The sequence below is a fragment of the Mixophyes fleayi genome, chromosome 7, assembly GCF_038048845.1.
Source record: "Mixophyes fleayi isolate aMixFle1 chromosome 7, aMixFle1.hap1, whole genome shotgun sequence".
In the NCBI taxonomy this organism is placed as follows: Eukaryota; Metazoa; Chordata; class Amphibia; order Anura; family Limnodynastidae; genus Mixophyes; species Mixophyes fleayi.
In genome coordinates this window covers 75,482,950-75,499,769 of record NC_134408.1, presented here as the reverse complement: position 1 = coordinate 75,499,769, position 16,820 = coordinate 75,482,950, and the positions used below count along the sequence as shown (strand labels likewise).

At 46.6% G+C, this 16,820-nt stretch overlaps 1 long non-coding RNA gene across 1 annotated transcript; it reads left to right on the top strand.

The window, feature by feature from the left end:
* Nucleotides 1-211: 211 nt before the first annotated feature.
* Nucleotides 212-6,776, top strand: LOC142096966 (uncharacterized). Its single transcript, XR_012678067.1, has 3 exons — nt 212-517; nt 3,953-4,397; nt 6,182-6,776. It is a non-coding gene; the product is annotated as an uncharacterized LOC142096966 (long non-coding RNA).
* The last annotated feature ends 10,044 nt before the right edge of the window (nt 6,777-16,820 follow it).

Below are 16,820 nucleotides of genomic sequence, written 5' to 3'. Positions count from 1 at the left end.
CTTCTCAAACAGTGTATAACGCATGGACACCTAGTAACACTGTATTGATAGCTAATATAAAGGGTCCCAGTTAAACAGAAATTAGATTTACGAGTGCTTTATTGAATAAACATATAGACCTGCCCCATTGGTAATCTAATGCATAGTACATATATTGCGACAGAACCCCTCTCTATATTTTACTCAATCCACGCAGCATCTTGCATAAAGTATCTCTCCGCAAAACTGCAGGCTTTGTGGATGAGTGGAGGCGATAGCGCGTAGTAGCATTAGGGTACATTGGTGGTCTGGCATTGTAATCTAGAAATCGCTGCTGTTCGGTTTAGCTGTCAAAACACGGTAGCGGCTAAATCCCCTTCGGTTTAGGTACCCTGGCACGTCAATATGACGTCACAGGGTCATGTGATCGCAGCGGTCACATGGTACAAAGTGTTAGGCGGGCTGCTGAAAGGCTGTATTATCTGTGCAGGAGCGCCATCGTTTCTTTCGGATCTTGGCTGCTATCGTGTACAAAAAGGTAAGTAGAAGGGAAGCTAGTGTGTGGTGGATGCAGGGCTGGCACAGGGGGCATGTGTGGTGGAAGCTGGGCTGGCACAGGGGGCATGTGTGGTGGAAGCAGGGCTGGCACAGGGGGCATGTGTGGTGGATGCAGGGCTGGCACAGGGGGCATGTGTGGTGGATGCAGGGCTGGCACAGGGGCATGTGTGGTGGAAGCAGGGCTGGCACAGGGGGCATGTGTGGTGGAAGCAGGGCTGGCACAGGGGGCATGTGTGGTGGAAGCAGGGCTGGCAAAGGGGGCATGTGTGGTGGAAGCAGGGCTGGCACAGGGGGCATGTGTGGTGGAAGCAGGGCTGGCACAGGGGGCATGTGTGGTGGAAGCAGGGCTGGCACAGGGGGCATGTGTGGTGGATGCAGGGCTGGCACAGTGGGCATGTGTGGTGGAAGCAGGGCTGGCACAGGGGGCATGTGTGGTGGAAGCAGGGCTGGCACAGGGGGCATGTGTGGTGGAAGCAGGGCTGGCACAGGGGGCATGTGTGGTGGAAGCAGGGCTGGCACAGGGGGCATGTGTGGTGGAAGCAGGGCTGGCACAGGGGGCATGTGTGGTGGAAGCAGGGCTGGCACAGGGGGCATGTGTGGTGGAAGCAGGGCTGGCACAGGGGGCATGTGTGGTGGAAGCAGGGCTGGCACAGGGGGCATGTGTGGTGGAAGCAGGGCTGGCACAGGGGGCATGTGTGGTGGAAGCTGGGCTGGCACAGGGGGCATGTGTGGTGGAAGCAGGGCTGGCACAGGGGGCATGTGTGGTGGATGCAGGGCTGGCACAGGGGGCATGTGTGGTGGATGCAGGGCTGGCACAGGGGGCATGTGTGGTGGAAGCAGGGCTGGCACAGGGGGCATGTGTGGTGGAAGCAGGGCTGGCACAGGGGGCATGTGTGGTGGAAGCAGGGCTGGCACAGGGGGCATGTGTGGTGGAAGCAGGGCTGGCACAGGGGGCATGTGTGGTGGAAGCAGGGCTGGCACAGGGGGCATGTGTGGTGGAAGCAGGGCTGGCACAGGGGGCATGTGTGGTGGAAGCAGGGCTGGCACAGGGGGCATGTGTGGTGGAAGCAGGGCTGGCACAGGGGGCCTGTGTGGTGGAAGCAGGGCTGGCACAGGGGGCCTGTGTGGAGGAAGCAGGGCTGGCACAGGGGGCCTGTGTGGAGGAAGCAGGGCTGGCACAGGGGGCCTGTGTGGAGGAAGCAGGGCTGGCACAGGGGGCCTGTGTGGAGGAAGCAGGGCTGGCACAGGGGGCATGTGTGGTGGAAGCAGGGCTGGCACAGGGGGCATGTGTGGTGGAAGCAGGGCTGGCACAGGGGGCATGTGTTGTGGATGCAGGGCTGGCACAGGGGGCATGTGTGGTGGATGCAGGGCTGGCACAGGGGGCATGTGTGGTGGAAGCAGGGCTGGCACAGGGGGCATGTGTGGTGGAAGCAGGGCTGGCACAGGGGGCATGTGTGGTGGAAGCAGGGCTGGCACAGGGGGCATGTGTGGTGGAAGCAGGGCTGGCACAGGGGGCATGTGTGGTGGAAGCAGGGCTGGCACAGGGGGCATGTGTGGTGGAAGCAGGGCTGGCACAGGGGGCATGTGTGGTGGAAGCAGGGCTGGCACAGGGGGCATGTGTGGTGGAAGCAGGGCTGGCACAGGGGGCCTGTGTGGTGGAAGCAGGGCTGGCACAGGGGGCCTGTGTGGAGGAAGCAGGGCTGGCACAGGGGGCCTGTGTGGAGGAAGCAGGGCTGGCACAGGGGGCATGTGTGGTGGAAGCAGGGCTGGCACAGGGGGCATGTGTGGTGGAAGCAGGGCTGGCACAGGGGGCATGTGTGGTGGATGCAGGGCTGGCACAGGGGGCATGTGTGGTGGATGCAGGGCTGGCACAGGGGGCATGTGTGGTGGAAGCAGGGCTGGCACAGGGGGCATGTGTGGTGGATGCAGGGCTGGCACAGGGGGCATGTGTGGTGGAAGCAGGGCTGGCACAGGGGGCATGTGTGGTGGAAGCAGGGCTGGCACAGGGGGCATGTGTGGTGGAAGCAGGGCTGGCACAGGGGGCATGTGTGGTGGATGCAGGGCTGGCACAGGGGGCATGTGTGGTGGAAGCAGGGCTGGCACAGGGGGCATGTGTGGTGGAAGCAGGGCTGGCACAGGGGGCCTGTGTGGTGGAAGCAGGGCTGGCACAGGGGGCCTGTGTGGAGGAAGCAGGGCTGGCACAGGGGGCCTGTGTGGAGGAAGCAGGGCTGGCACAGGGGGCATGTGTGGTGGAAGCAGGGCTGGCACAGGGGGCATGTGTGGTGGATGCAGGGCTGGCACAGGGGGCATGTGTGGTGGAAGCAGGGCTGGCACAGGGGGCATGTGTGGTGGAAGCAGGGCTGGCACAGGGGGCCTGTGTGGTGGAAGCAGGGCTGGCACAGGGGGCCTGTGTGGAGGAAGCAGGGCTGGCACAGGGGGCCTGTGTGGAGGAAGCAGGGCTGGCACAGGGGGCATGTGTGGTGGAAGCAGGGCTGGCACAGGGGGCATGTGTGGTGGAAGCAGGGCTGGCACAGGGGGCATGTGTGGTGGATGCAGGGCTGGCACAGGGGGCATGTGTGGTGGATGCAGGGCTGGCACAGGGGGCATGTGTGGTGGATGCAGGGCTGGCACAGGGGGCATGTGTGGTGGAAGCAGGGCTGGCACAGGGGGCATGTGTGGTGGAAGCAGGGCTGGCACAGGGGGCATGTGTGGTGGATGCAGGGCTGGCACAGGGGGCATGTGTGGTGGAAGCAGGGCTGGCACAGGGGGCATGTGTGGTGGAAGCAGGGCTGGCACAGGGGGCATGTGTGGTGGAAGCAGGGCTGGCACAGGGGGCATGTGTGGTGGAAGCAGGGCTGGCACAGGGGGCCTGTGTGGTGGAAGCAGGGCTGGCACAGGGGGCCTGTGTGGAGGAAGCAGGGCTGGCACAGGGGGCCTGTGTGGAGGAAGCAGGGCTGGCACAGGGGGCATGTGTGGTGGAAGCAGGGCTGGCACAGGGGGCATGTGTGGTGGAAGCAGGGCTGGCACAGGGGGCATGTGTGGTGGAAGCAGGGCTGGCACAGGGGGCATGTGTGGTGGAAGCAGGGCTGGCACAGGGGGCATGTGTGGTGGAAGCAGGGCTGGCACAGGGGGCATGTGTGGTGGATGCAGGGCTGGCACAGGGGGCATGTGTGGTGGAAGCTGTTTGACATAGGGGTCACATGGTAGTGTGTGTGTCTTTCTCTCTTGGCATAGCGGGGCATGTGTGATGGAAGCTGCAGGGCACAGAGGGGGGGGGCATGTGGGCAGAAGGGGCATGTGAGGGAGAAGCCTCTTCCCCACACAGCCCCTCCTCAACCAACAATACCCTGACAACACTCACCATCTTTTATCTGCTATTCCCCATGACATGTGCTCATTCTCTTTTCCCTCACAGGCCTGCTGCCCACAATCGTGTCTCACTGCCGCCCACCAGCTTTTCCCTCACAGGCCCCGCTGCCTCAATCCTGACACCTCTTACTTCAGAATGAAACGGGGTACTTTTTATTTAAAAGAGGAGTAGAGCCTTACCGGCAAGTGAGATAATAATACAGAGACCGTTATTGCCATAGATGTTGTGACTAGATGCAGTAATCTTTAATAAACAAAACCACATTTTACTCAGATGATATTTTCATTACAGGCCATGAGTATAATTGCTTTTGTCACAACACTGTACATAAAAGACTTTTCTCAATTCTCTCACAAAAATAACAATACATCCAGTTTTCTACACACTTTTTTGGGTGCCATATTTCAGCTTTCTCACTTATCCATAACTTTTAAATTTGGCTATTTTTCAGGCATTCATTGCGGGACACCAGGAACCATTGGAGGATACGGTAGGGACCAGGCGAAAGGGCAATATAAGACATTCTGGAAGTTCACTGACACTACTCCTGCTGTAAACCACTCTTCTGTTAGGCCTTTAGTTTAGAATTTTATTACTGGGGTGGTCTCCAAAGTCTACGACTTTAATGTCACAGCTTGGATGATTGTCTAACGCTCTGAGCGTAAGAATGGAGGTAACGAGGTGGTGTTTACTCTAATGCCCCCACTCACAATGCTGGATTCCTCCACAGGACCCGGCCAAAGTCGGTACTGGGGTTCACAGGCAGTCTAAGAAGACTCTTGAGTCACTTGCATTTTCTGTGGGTGTCCTGTTTGGGCCGTAGCTCGACAATATTATTAGTTGGGTGACAGGAGGAAAAAGTGCTTTTCTTCCTGTTAATGTACCAAAAGTTAAGGTGCCCAGGTTTCTCTCCTGTTTTTTTCCTCTTGTCTGCTAGGTGCCCAGTCGCCAAGTCTGCTGATAAGAAATTGGCATGATGGTGTTCTGCCCACCCATGATTGCTAATGTTTGAGCCTGTCTACTCCTCTTCAGGGTTAAACATAAATTGAAGGCCTATAGCAGTGGTTCCCAAACTTTTGCAGTTCGCGGCACCCTTAGAGTCTCCAAATTTTTTCAAGGCACCCCTCCAAAATAATTATTGAGCAGTCCTGTTTTAGAAGTAGTTGGGTCAAAAAATTGTAATAAGTATTTAGGTCAGGACAGAAATACTTATTTAGTTGTATGCAAAAATGCCCCCTCTGCATCCAGACACTCTGCCCTCAGGCACTCTGCCCCCTCTGCATCCAGACACACTGCCCCCTCTGCATCAAGACACACTGCCCTCTCTCACACTGACCCCTCTGCCCTCTGTCACGCTGTCCCCCCTCCTCTGCTCTGTCACCCCTCCTCTGCCCTCTCTCACAATGTCCCCCTCCTCTGCCCTCTGTCACGCTGTGTCGCACTCCTCTGTCCGCTGTTACCCTCCTCTGCCCTGTTGTGCCCCTCTGTCACCCTCCTCTGCCCTGTTGTGCCCCGCTGTCTGTCCTGCTGTGCCCCGCTGTCACGCTCCCTCTCACTCCTCTGCCGCGCGCCAGCCATAGAATAAAAAGAAAGAACACAGAAAGTTACCAATCTGTCGGGCGCCGGGACCCAGCAGACTCCTCTCTCCCGCAGCAGCTTGTTACTGACGTCGATATTCAGTGACAGCTGTGGGAGAGAGGAGTCTGCTGGGTCCCGGCGCCCGACAGATTGGTAAGTTTCTGTGTTCTTTCTTTTTTTAATGCTTGGCCCGCGGCACCCCAGTGACAGCGCCGCGGCGCACAGTTTGGGAACCGCCGGCTTATAGGGAGAGTAGTATAGAGGGGGTAGAGCTACGGTGAACTTCTAGGATGTCTTAAAGTGTCTGGGAAACATTGGGGTATAGTGTAGGGACCAGTCATGCAGTGTCTCCCAGGGGACTATATATAAAAATCCTATTATTTATTCTGTGTTTTATTTCCCTGATTACTCTTTCAGAAATAAAACATTTTTTCTTATACTACAAAGCAATTTTTGTTACATACTGTCCAGACTACTGTAATGATATCTTTGTCTCCTACAATCCATTCAAATAGTCGCTGCAGAAATAACCTCTATACTCTCCGTCATTAATTACTGTTGTCTTACTGAAATCATCTTGTCACTACAAAAGTATTTAGTGCTGTCCTATCCATTTCCACTTATATCTATTATCACAATCTCTGTACATACCAACCCTCTGCTTACGCTGACCCTTTTTTTATTTGCTTCTCCCAGGTTACCTCCGCTCTCAGGACTATGACCCTTCTTGAATGCTGCCCGTGGAAATGTTCAACAGAATATCTCTGTCAAGTATCGTCTCTAACTGCAGGATCCTGCTGAAAACTCATCTGTTTAAGGAAGAGTTCAAATAGTGCTTGTGACTCCCAGAGGGTAAAAGGACACGTTCTGGAGCGGACTGTTATGGGATTCCCATTTTAAAGTGTCCGTCCATCAAGCGATATTAACGAAGGAGAAAGCAAGAAACCTAATAGAGACAGTTTATTATTTTATTTCTACTCTCGAACTTCATGTTATTATCCACCTGATAATGCCTGATGAAATTACCGCGAAGAGTGATAGTTATGTTGTAGCTTGTTACGATGAGGACCAGCAAGTGGGATATATTACCTGATATTGTAAATGGACGTTATCAGACATTTGTGTGTGCTGTTACATATTACAGACAGCTGAACGTTGTAATATACTGTATATTTGAATACTTAGTAAGAAGTACATAATGTGATGTAAACAAAACATACTGAAAGCAGCTTTTTTTGTATATTTCAGAGGTAAGGTTGTAATAAACTAGTTATTTATTTCACCATTAAAATTACTACATCTTTATTGTTGCTTTGGTTGCTTAACTTTCTCAAAAACATCTCAATGTTTAGTATATCAAGTCTGTACTTTACCTGTAATTGCTATGCCGACCAAGGTTCTCCCCCAGCAATGGAGGACCCAGGAGGGGGGTGACTGATCCAGGCAGCCGGCCGGACCAGCACACTCATGGGGGTATATTTATTAAACTGCGGCTTTGTAAGAGTGGAGATGTTGTCTATAGCAACCAATCATTTTCTAGCTGTCATTATGTAGAATGCACTAAATAAATGATAACTAGAATCTGATTGGTTGCTATAGACATCATTTATTTAGTGCATTCTACAAAATAACAGCTAGAAAATGATTGGTTGCTATAGGCAACATCTCCACTTTATCAAACCTGCAGTTTAGTAAATATACCCCATTGTCTTGCACTGTTTGTGATCTAATTTTTTCAATAACCTATTTAGTGCTGATACCATGCGCCTCTCTGTGAAAATGGTGCACAATAATTCATAATGTCCAGTAACTTACACACGTAGGAACACTGGCCACAACTTGGACATACACACTGCTGTATATGTAGCACATTTTCTTTTGTTTACAAGCCACCAGACCTGGAAGATAAGTTTTGACCCAAACCCCTCTACCCCTTTATGTTAGATATTTTTTACATGTCTATATGTGACCCGTGTGGAAGAGACCTTCACGCTTTCCTCGTGTGTCCTACAAGCATGTCAAAATATTAGATAAATGCATAAAAATATACCTGCTGAACCAAGGATTGTAAAACAAATAATATACTATCTATTCTCTTAATTATCTTTTTGAAATAAAGTAATGACATAATTTACCAATATAGTATGAGAACCATCTTCCACATATTAGGATTTTTTTATTGAATGCCTACATTACTTTTAGCCTGACAATTATTACATTATTATTGTTATATTCAAATATGTCCAAATTTTTTTAAAAAGATGCATCTAGCACGAAGTCTATTACACCACATCTGATTATAAGAAGGGTCCCCGCATAATAAACTTAATTTTCCACCTACAGCAGCAAGAAGTAACTTGTAATGCAATTTGCAACTGATCCATCGTAATCACACAGGTGTTTAATTGTATAGTGTGCCACTAACTACATCTTTATTCAGTCCAGGTAATTTTAAGTTAGGTGTGTGTCTGAATCTAAATTTGACGTGCACAAATGTAGTGCACTCTAATTTTCAGTGCACGCTGTACCTGCCACAATAAGTGCTGAGAGACAAAAGCTGTGGCATTGAAAGAAAGGCAATTATGCAAATAATCTTAAGAATAAAGATCCTGTTTTATTAATTACTAGCTGAAGTACCTGCCGTTGCCTGGGTTTAAATCTTCAAGCTATTAAGTTATCAATGAGTTGGATGTAACTGTCAACCTTTTCAAAATAATTAGAAGCTTAGCAGGTCTTCCAACACACCCATTAGGTGGCTGCCCAGTGTGATTTTTGTTTTTAGATTAAATGTCATTGAAATCCATCTAGTGGAAGGACCAGGACAGGCTCGCCAGGTCAAAGTTCTGCCCAGCGTACACCAACGGGAGGTTCTACTGGGACCCTAATCTCACTAACACCTGGACAGGATTCAACTGGACCATCTCGTGTTGGTTTCATCCCAATCGGTGCAGGGGTGTCTGAATGCATAACTGGACAGACAAGCAGACCAATGATTTATATATATATATAAGATTTTACTGTGATAGGGCATCCTCAGAATGATTCCTCCTCTTGTCTGCCTTACTTGCATTGATCAACATTCTGCGCTCTTGTTATAATTGCCATACCTACTCCCAGTGCCCTTCTTGAGTATGGTTCCAGTAGGATTAGGATAGGGAAGAGGTATTCTAGTACATGGACTGGAGCCAATGACTGGGGAGTCACCAGACCCATTGTGCTAAATAATGCCACATAAGTACCCCTTGAGTAAAATATACACCATGGGTATATCCAAGTACTTATTTAACTAAAAATGTTAACACTAAAATCTGAACATTTCTTGGGGGGGGGGGGGGGGAGGGAATCGTGTAATGTAAGTACCGCTCTTAACTATACATTTATGCATCCGTGTTAATATGACCCAGGTGGCAAAGCCTACATTACGCAGCTTGCTGTGACTCACGTCATGGAGGACCCCATCCTGACCACTTCACTGGGAAGTGGCAGGATGCGGGAAAACCAACCAGGTACTGCGGGAGATCTATGCAGAATTAGGGAGTCTCCCGGACAATACGGGAGAGTGGGCAAGTATGATTAAAACATAGCCTAAATTATCCACTACAAAGCATACAAGAATAATAGTCAATTTCTGTAAGCAAATCTACATGCTCCAGACTGAATTGAATATTCCCCAGAGCAGGGCCATCTTAACAACATTACGGGCCCCCGGGAAAAGCAGTGCATCGGGGGCCCTATATATAATATATATATATATGTATATATATATATATATATATATATATATATATATATATATATATAGGGGCCTCGATGCACTGCTTTTTTTAAATGTACTCGCTCAGTGACCCTTGAAGTTTTTCTTTTGCAGGATTTTTTTTTTGCAGGATTATTTATTTTATTAAGAGACTTGCCTATGGGGCCCCCTTGCCCCTGGGGCCCCCGGGCACCTGCCCATGGTGCCCAATGGAAAAGATGGCCCTGCCCCAAAGAATACTAAGTAACACCATAGAAATGAACTGGAAACTATAATTTTCTGTTGATGAAAACAAGTTCTGTGAATAGAGAGGGAGAGGGGGCTCTTCATATATATCTAATGCATGCTACTGTGCATTAAGGTTCTAGCATAAAATAATAATTGCAAATAACTTTTCTCATGGGCTAATATCTACACATTATCCTTTACTTTGAGTTGACCTTTCAGTTTGCATTTCTTGCTGTTGCTTCCAATTTATGACCCTGTATCTTCAGTTTCTCTATTTCTCACTCTAAAATGATCTTGTTTTTAGATATCTACAGATCAATATGGATCATTTATGAGTAACCACAAGAGAAATTAACTCTTAAAAGGTTGGCCCAATAAGTACATTTTATCTTTAAAAAATAAATGGCTAAATAAATATTATTATTTTTTTAGGTGACCTGGAAACAAATTCAAGACAAAATACACATATTATACTATCCATTTTCTTGTTACTTAGTACTGATACTACCATCACCAAAAACAACCTCAGTAATATAAGACAGTATAAGTGTGGCTAAGAGCTGGCTAAATCCTATTTCCCATACAGTCATTGTACCAGGTACCTACACTGAAGGGGATTTAGACACTTCACTGTGAGCTGGCTAAATCCCCTTCGAGTTCATGACCCGGCCAGCAGGGGGCCAAAAGGTACCTTCGGTGAAGGGGATTTAGATGGCTCACACTGAGTGTGCTATTTCCCATGCAGGGTAGGTACCGGGTACCTACGCTGAAGGGGATTTAGTCGCAACCGTCAAACACCGCTGTCAGTCTCCCTACTTCCGGGTGTGACGTCACTCAGCGTGGCGTCAACCCGACGTACGTTTCGCCAGACGTCTTAGTCATGGAAATTGCTGGGCTATTCAAGGAGGGTCTGTTTTATATTGCCTACAGCCAATCAGCGTGTTTTTCACCTCAGTACTATTCGTATTATGTGTTAAGAGGTCTCTAAGATTAATTATGCAGTGTAGGGACACTGTTCTGGTATGGATATGGAACTCTGATGGATATAAAGCTTATTATGAGAAATGTATGTATCAATAAGTTATTAAATGATCTAAATATTACTTCCTTATATCTTTCAAATCTTATGTAGAGGGGATTCATTATAGAGAACAAGCTATAATTTTGTTTAGCAATTTATCATAGGGATAATAATAGTTACGGTATAAAAAGTACTTCTTTATATTACAATATTTTATTTCCCACTGTGCTGTATCATAATGCTTCCATTGGTAATGTGCTATTATTATTTTATGGATTCCATTTATAATGCACATTGTGTATATGTATATATTGATGTTTATACACATCGCCTTCCAGACCGCCTTTTCCTGCAGGGAACACAAATCTTGCATTTCAATTAATTTCTGCATGTCTAATGTCTGAAAAACCATCATAGTCTCGGTCGATACAGTCATAGGTTGCCCTGCTGCCCATTTAGCAGCTTCGTCCGCCCTGTTGTTGCCCATTGAAACTGGGTCTTCTTCAGAGGTATGGGCTTTACATTTTATGATGGCTACTGTCCTGGGTAACTGTATCGCTGTCAAAAGTCCTTTTATGTGTTGTGAGTGTGCCACTGGAGTGCCTGCTGCTGTCGTAAAGTTTCTAAGACGCCAAAGGGCCCCAAAATCGTGCACTACACCGAAGGCGTACCTAGAGTCAGTATATATATTAGCTGACTTACCCTTTGCCAACTCACACGCTCTTCCTAATGCTATTAGTTCAGCCAACCTGGCTGAGTGAGGTGGGCCAAGGGATCTAGCTTCTACAACATCCTAATCGTCTACAACAGTATAACCAGTACATAGTTCTCTCGTCTCTGTCTGTCTATGACAACTCCCGTCTGTATAAAACGTAAAATCTACATTTTTCCAAGGGTGTGTCACGTATGTCGGGCCTTGCAGTAAAGGTCTGGTTCAGGTATTCCATACAATCATGCGTGTCAGTACTCTTGCCAAACTCATCACCAACCAGGGTCTCCTCACCTCCCACCCTTTGTGTCTCTCGAGACACATATGGAAGGTGTGTAGCTGGATTTAAGGTGCTACATCGTTTGATGGTGATGTTTGAGGGTGCCATCAGAGCTTGTTCCCATTTTGTGAATCTAGCTGAAGAGACATGTCTGGTTTGAGCTGAATTCAACAGAGCTCAACATGCATGGGGTGTATAGACAGTTGAATCGTGTCCTAATACTACGTCCTCGCTCTTACCAGAAGAGCAGTTGCTGCTACACTTCTGAGACATGTTGGGAGTGATCTTGCCACAGTGTCCAATTGTGCACTGTAGTATGCTACACCTGCTGCACAACCATCAGCTTCCGTACAGTATAGCTCAAAAGGCTTTTCATAATCAGGTATTCCCAATGCAGGTGCTCTAGTCAAACTGTCTTTAAGATAAAAGAATGCTTGCTCTGATTCCTCTGTGTGTATGACACGTTCTGGTTTTGAGGAAGAGACTAGCTCCTGCAATGGTAATGCCAGAATAGAAAAACCTGGGATCCAGGATCTAAAGTATCCACACATCCCCAAGAAGGTACGAATTTGCTTCTGGCTCTGCGGCAGAGTCATGTGTTGTATTGCCTCAATTCTGTCCGTTGTCAAGTGCCTTAGCCCCTGGGTGAGACAGTGTCCTAAGTATTTGACCTTAGTATGACATGGCTGTAACTTGTTCTTTGCCACCTTGTGCCCTGTTTGCGAGAGATGGAGCAGCAAAAATTTAGTATCATGTAAACATGACATAAAAGAATCAGAGCACAACAACAAATCGTCCACATATTGAATCAGAACAGACCCATTGCTAGGTTGAAAGGATTGTAAACAATCATGTAAGGTTTGGGAGAAAATACTGGGGCTGTCAATGAACCCCTGGGGTAGTCTGGTCCATGTATATTGCACCCTCCAATAGGAGAATGCAAAGAGGTATTGGCAGTCAGGGTTAAGAGGGACTGAGAAGAAGGCAGAACACAAATCAATGACAGTAAAATGACTAGCAGACGGTGGAATCTGCATGAGGATGCCAGCTGGATTGGGCACTATGGAGAATTGGCTCTCAACAACTTTATTAATTCCCCTTAAGTCCTGGACTAATCTATAGCCCCTCCCCCCACTCTTCTTCACAGGGAAAATGGGACTATTTGCTGTGCTGGATGTTCAAATTAAAATCCCTTGTTGCAACAGCATCTCAATAATAGGATATAACCCTAATTCCACCTCTGATTTTAATGGATATTGTGGGATTTTTGGAGCTATCCTACCACTTTTTAGATTTACCATCACAGGAGCTACATTTTCCATCAATACAGTGTCCTGTCCATTTTTGGTCCATAGGGAACCCGGTATTTCCAGCAACACCCCCTTTACTTGAGATGGACTTTGTTCTATAACGGTAGAGTGCAACATTAACCTTTGTGTGGTGTCCAATATATCCTGTACCTCATGCGCGACCTTCTCTGGTATATCTAGGAATATACCATCAGGGGTACAGTATATGACACATCCCATTTTCCATAACAAGTCCCTTCCCAGCAAGTTAGTAGGAGCTGCTGCAGCCAAGAGAAACGAATGCTTGGTATGCAGAGGCCCGATAGTAACTTTGGTGGGTTTATTTAAAGGGTAATGCAACACTCTCCCCGTTGCCCCCATCGCTGGAATAGTTTTACTAGTCAACTGTAGATTGAAAGGAGAGGTTATCACAGATCTGGCCGCCCCTGTATTTACAAGAAAAGTTTGTTTCCTACCAGCTATGTCAACTATCATTGTTGGTTCTTTCCTCAGACTCTCTGTTAACCTCACTGGCTGTAGACTACAGGTATGACCTGACCCCTAGCGCTGACTATTGCTTTCCCATGCAGCATTTGCTGCTATAACATGCGCAGGCAGGTGTGAATCTTCTAGTCTATGTGAATTCCTCCTTGGAGGATATCTATGTGACCCACCCCTATATGTATTGTGTCTTTCCTTTTTACAATTTTTCATGAGAAACACCTGAGTATTCTATGTTTCTTGTTATGTGGGTTGTATGCTGGTGGTCGTGTATGCATTCCCTCTAGAGCTTGTATATTTACCATCATTAACCTATCACTTTTCTCTTCCTAAAAAGTTTTTTGTCATGCTCCACAGCAGACTCCCTAAGAGAATCTACTGTGATGCCTCTCCAATTAGGTAATGAGGTTTGTACCCTTGTCTTTAAATTTTCCCTTAGACCATCCATTAATACCCCTATAGCCACCTCCCTGTGATGTGGATCCTCACCTATGTTTGATATCCCAGTGAACCGTGTTATCACTGCTAGACCTCTAGTGAAGTAATCCAATGCAGTTTCCCTATCTTTCTGTTTAATGGTGAAAATTTTACTCCAATTTACTACCACTAGAAAATAGATGGCTAAATGTGAGACAATTTGTTCAATATTCTCTTGATTAACCTCATCTGTCAAGGCGTTGTCTTCCTCCAACGAACAATCTTTAATACATTTTTGTATATTAGTATTGGGAGGAAGACATGCCCTCAACACTACACGCCAATCCTTATTGGTCGGTTCGTGTGCGTTTCTTAAGTCTTTAACAAACTTCTGACACTTAGCTAACTCTTTTCTAGGATCTGGAAATTCAATCATAATGGAACGTAGTTCTGATCTAGTCCAGGGACAATGCATCGAAACATTTCTACAGGGACTATACCATCCTTATCCTCTTTCCCATTAGGAACTGCTATGGTGCGGACAGGATAAGTACCAGCTTGTTCACTATCTTCAGGATTAGTCACAGGAACTGCTGCTTCAGTACCTTGGATGTTTTCCCTCCTAGTGGTCACTCCACTTCTCTCACCTATCTCAGCCATTGCCCCTTTCCATACTTACGCTGAACCTCTAGCATATTAACAGCATGGGCAATGGCTGAAATTACAGTGGGTTCATCCTCTTCTTCAGAAATACTTGCTTTAAACTGACTTAAAACAGGATATAACAGCAATTTCCTTTTTTTCATTTTTAATAACGTCTGTACTTACACCCCCTGCCACATAGGGTGGCGGGGGCGCGCTTGCGCATAGTTCTCCACGCTTCTCAATGGCTACTTCCGCTTTGCGCACGCTTTTCACCACACCTACTTTTGCTGTGCACTCGCTGCTCTGCCATGTGTTGCCTTCCATTTGCCACAATTTCAAACAATCATCATGTTTAATTCTTGTTTTTGTTGATTTGATCAACCTCCCTTTATCTCTAACATTATTTAGTACCTCTGAATTAAAACTTCCTATTGTTGGGAAAGGTCTAGCACAATCCTTGGTCATCTTGCCCCACGTGTCACAATACGCCGTTGCGTATGGACCATATTTCTTACACATAAGAAATCTTGCTGAACCAATAGGCCCTTCCTTAGGCAGTACACTGGCCATCTCTAGCGCATGCTTAGCACCCATGTTGAACAATACCAATATCTATGCTGACCACAGATAATACCGCAGTACCATGTCTCTTCCGCAAACACTTTCAACCCTTTGCTATAAACAATCTACCGCTAGAGATCTCTAATGGCCGTGGACGTACTTGCTCAAGCCGCGTCCACTCGCTTCCTCTCGCACCAAACGAGGACCCCTAACACAGAAATATCCACAGGAATACCGCAGTACCCTGTCTCTTTCACATATCTGCTGAGTTAATTATCACTGGTAGCACAAAGTCGATACAATCAACCAGCCTTTCCAATATAATTCTTCCAAGCTGCTCTCCCAAGTCACAATCACAGTTTTCCTTACCGTGCAGTCAGATCGCACCGCTTACTAATACTAATTATTAGTAAACCCTGCGATTACTATTGGGCGCACTTGGCGAAAACCTCCCTTGTTTTCGCCTTCGGTATATCTGCCTAATATGTCGTTCACCAGTTGGGCACCTGCCTCGTCAGACAGCAACTGATACTCTATTTAACAATAGATTAAACCTTAGTGTATTTAAGTCACAAAATCACACGACATACACCTTTTCTGCACAGAAAATCAAAGTTCCAACAATAGTAATAACGTTTCAGAGGCTTTAACAAGTGATTATATTATGCATGTATAACAACTATCAAAACGATTGTTTAAACAAGTGGCAAATCTAACCGAAGTTCACATACGCTAAGCAGGAAGTACACATATGCTAAGCAATGCAATACATTAAAAACCCAATATGACAATAAAAAGAAACAGTTTTCTCTTTTCTCCCTAGATTCAAGTTTGCGCTCCTTCAGATTATGCAAAAACGGACATTCGGTTTCACAACACAGAATGGTAAGCAGATTGTGAACACATTGCATTCTTACCCGTATATATGACGTGTCAATCCACCCTTTGTTGCGGTACCGAAATCCGTAGGTCTTGCATGTCGTCCAGTAACGTAACCTCCGCCGCGAGCCCCCAAATTGTTATGCACATTCTGACGCTATCCAATAACGATTGTCAAATCTGGATTTGTGTTTCCAACGCACAAAGATTTATTATCCAAAAGTAGCAGAATAATTCAGGCAAAATATAATAAGTACAGCCGTTACTTATCGCAGGCGCTTTGGATCCAGCGAACAGTCATTAAGGTCTGAAGTCTGTGGTCAAAGATGACTGCTCACTAGATGAAAAGCTCCTGTTTATATGCAGACAGAAATACAGTAAAACAATGCAGATGATGTGCCTTAATTCTATTGGTCCAGGTTTAAGGAAGGTTGAGTATGTTGCAGATCATAGGCTAGTTCAAACCAAAATATCCAAAGGTGGGGGTCATCTCTCCAGGGAATGTGCTCCGACTTTCCCGCCAAGAATCCAGTCTCAACCAGTCTATTAGCATTTTATAGTCGGTATCACTTTAAAGATTTATTCCCTAACATCAATAACTAGATTATGCAATGTGCGATCTTTTCGCCGAATTAACCGGACAGCTGCTGATGAACAGGGGAGTAAAATGATACCAGACATGACACATTTTCTATAACCTGAACCTCATGTTTTACTAACATGCATATAACTTACAATATTAAACATAAATACTACTATATATTGACATAAATAACTAAGTGTTGCAACTACAATTAATGTGTACTATTTACAAGAGTGTGTGTTTGTGCAAACATGTGTAAAAGTGTAAAAACTGTTATTGCCACGTGTTGCGGCTGGATACGCCCTTCCACGCCGTAGCGTGCTCAACGCATCTTTTAAGACAAAGACAACCAAGTTTGCTCAATATTAATTGAAATGACTTTATCCAATTTGCTGACTTCGACAATTAATATTGGACTACCTGACAGCTTAGTCTGGAGGGTACTGCCTGACCCTAAATGTTCAAATT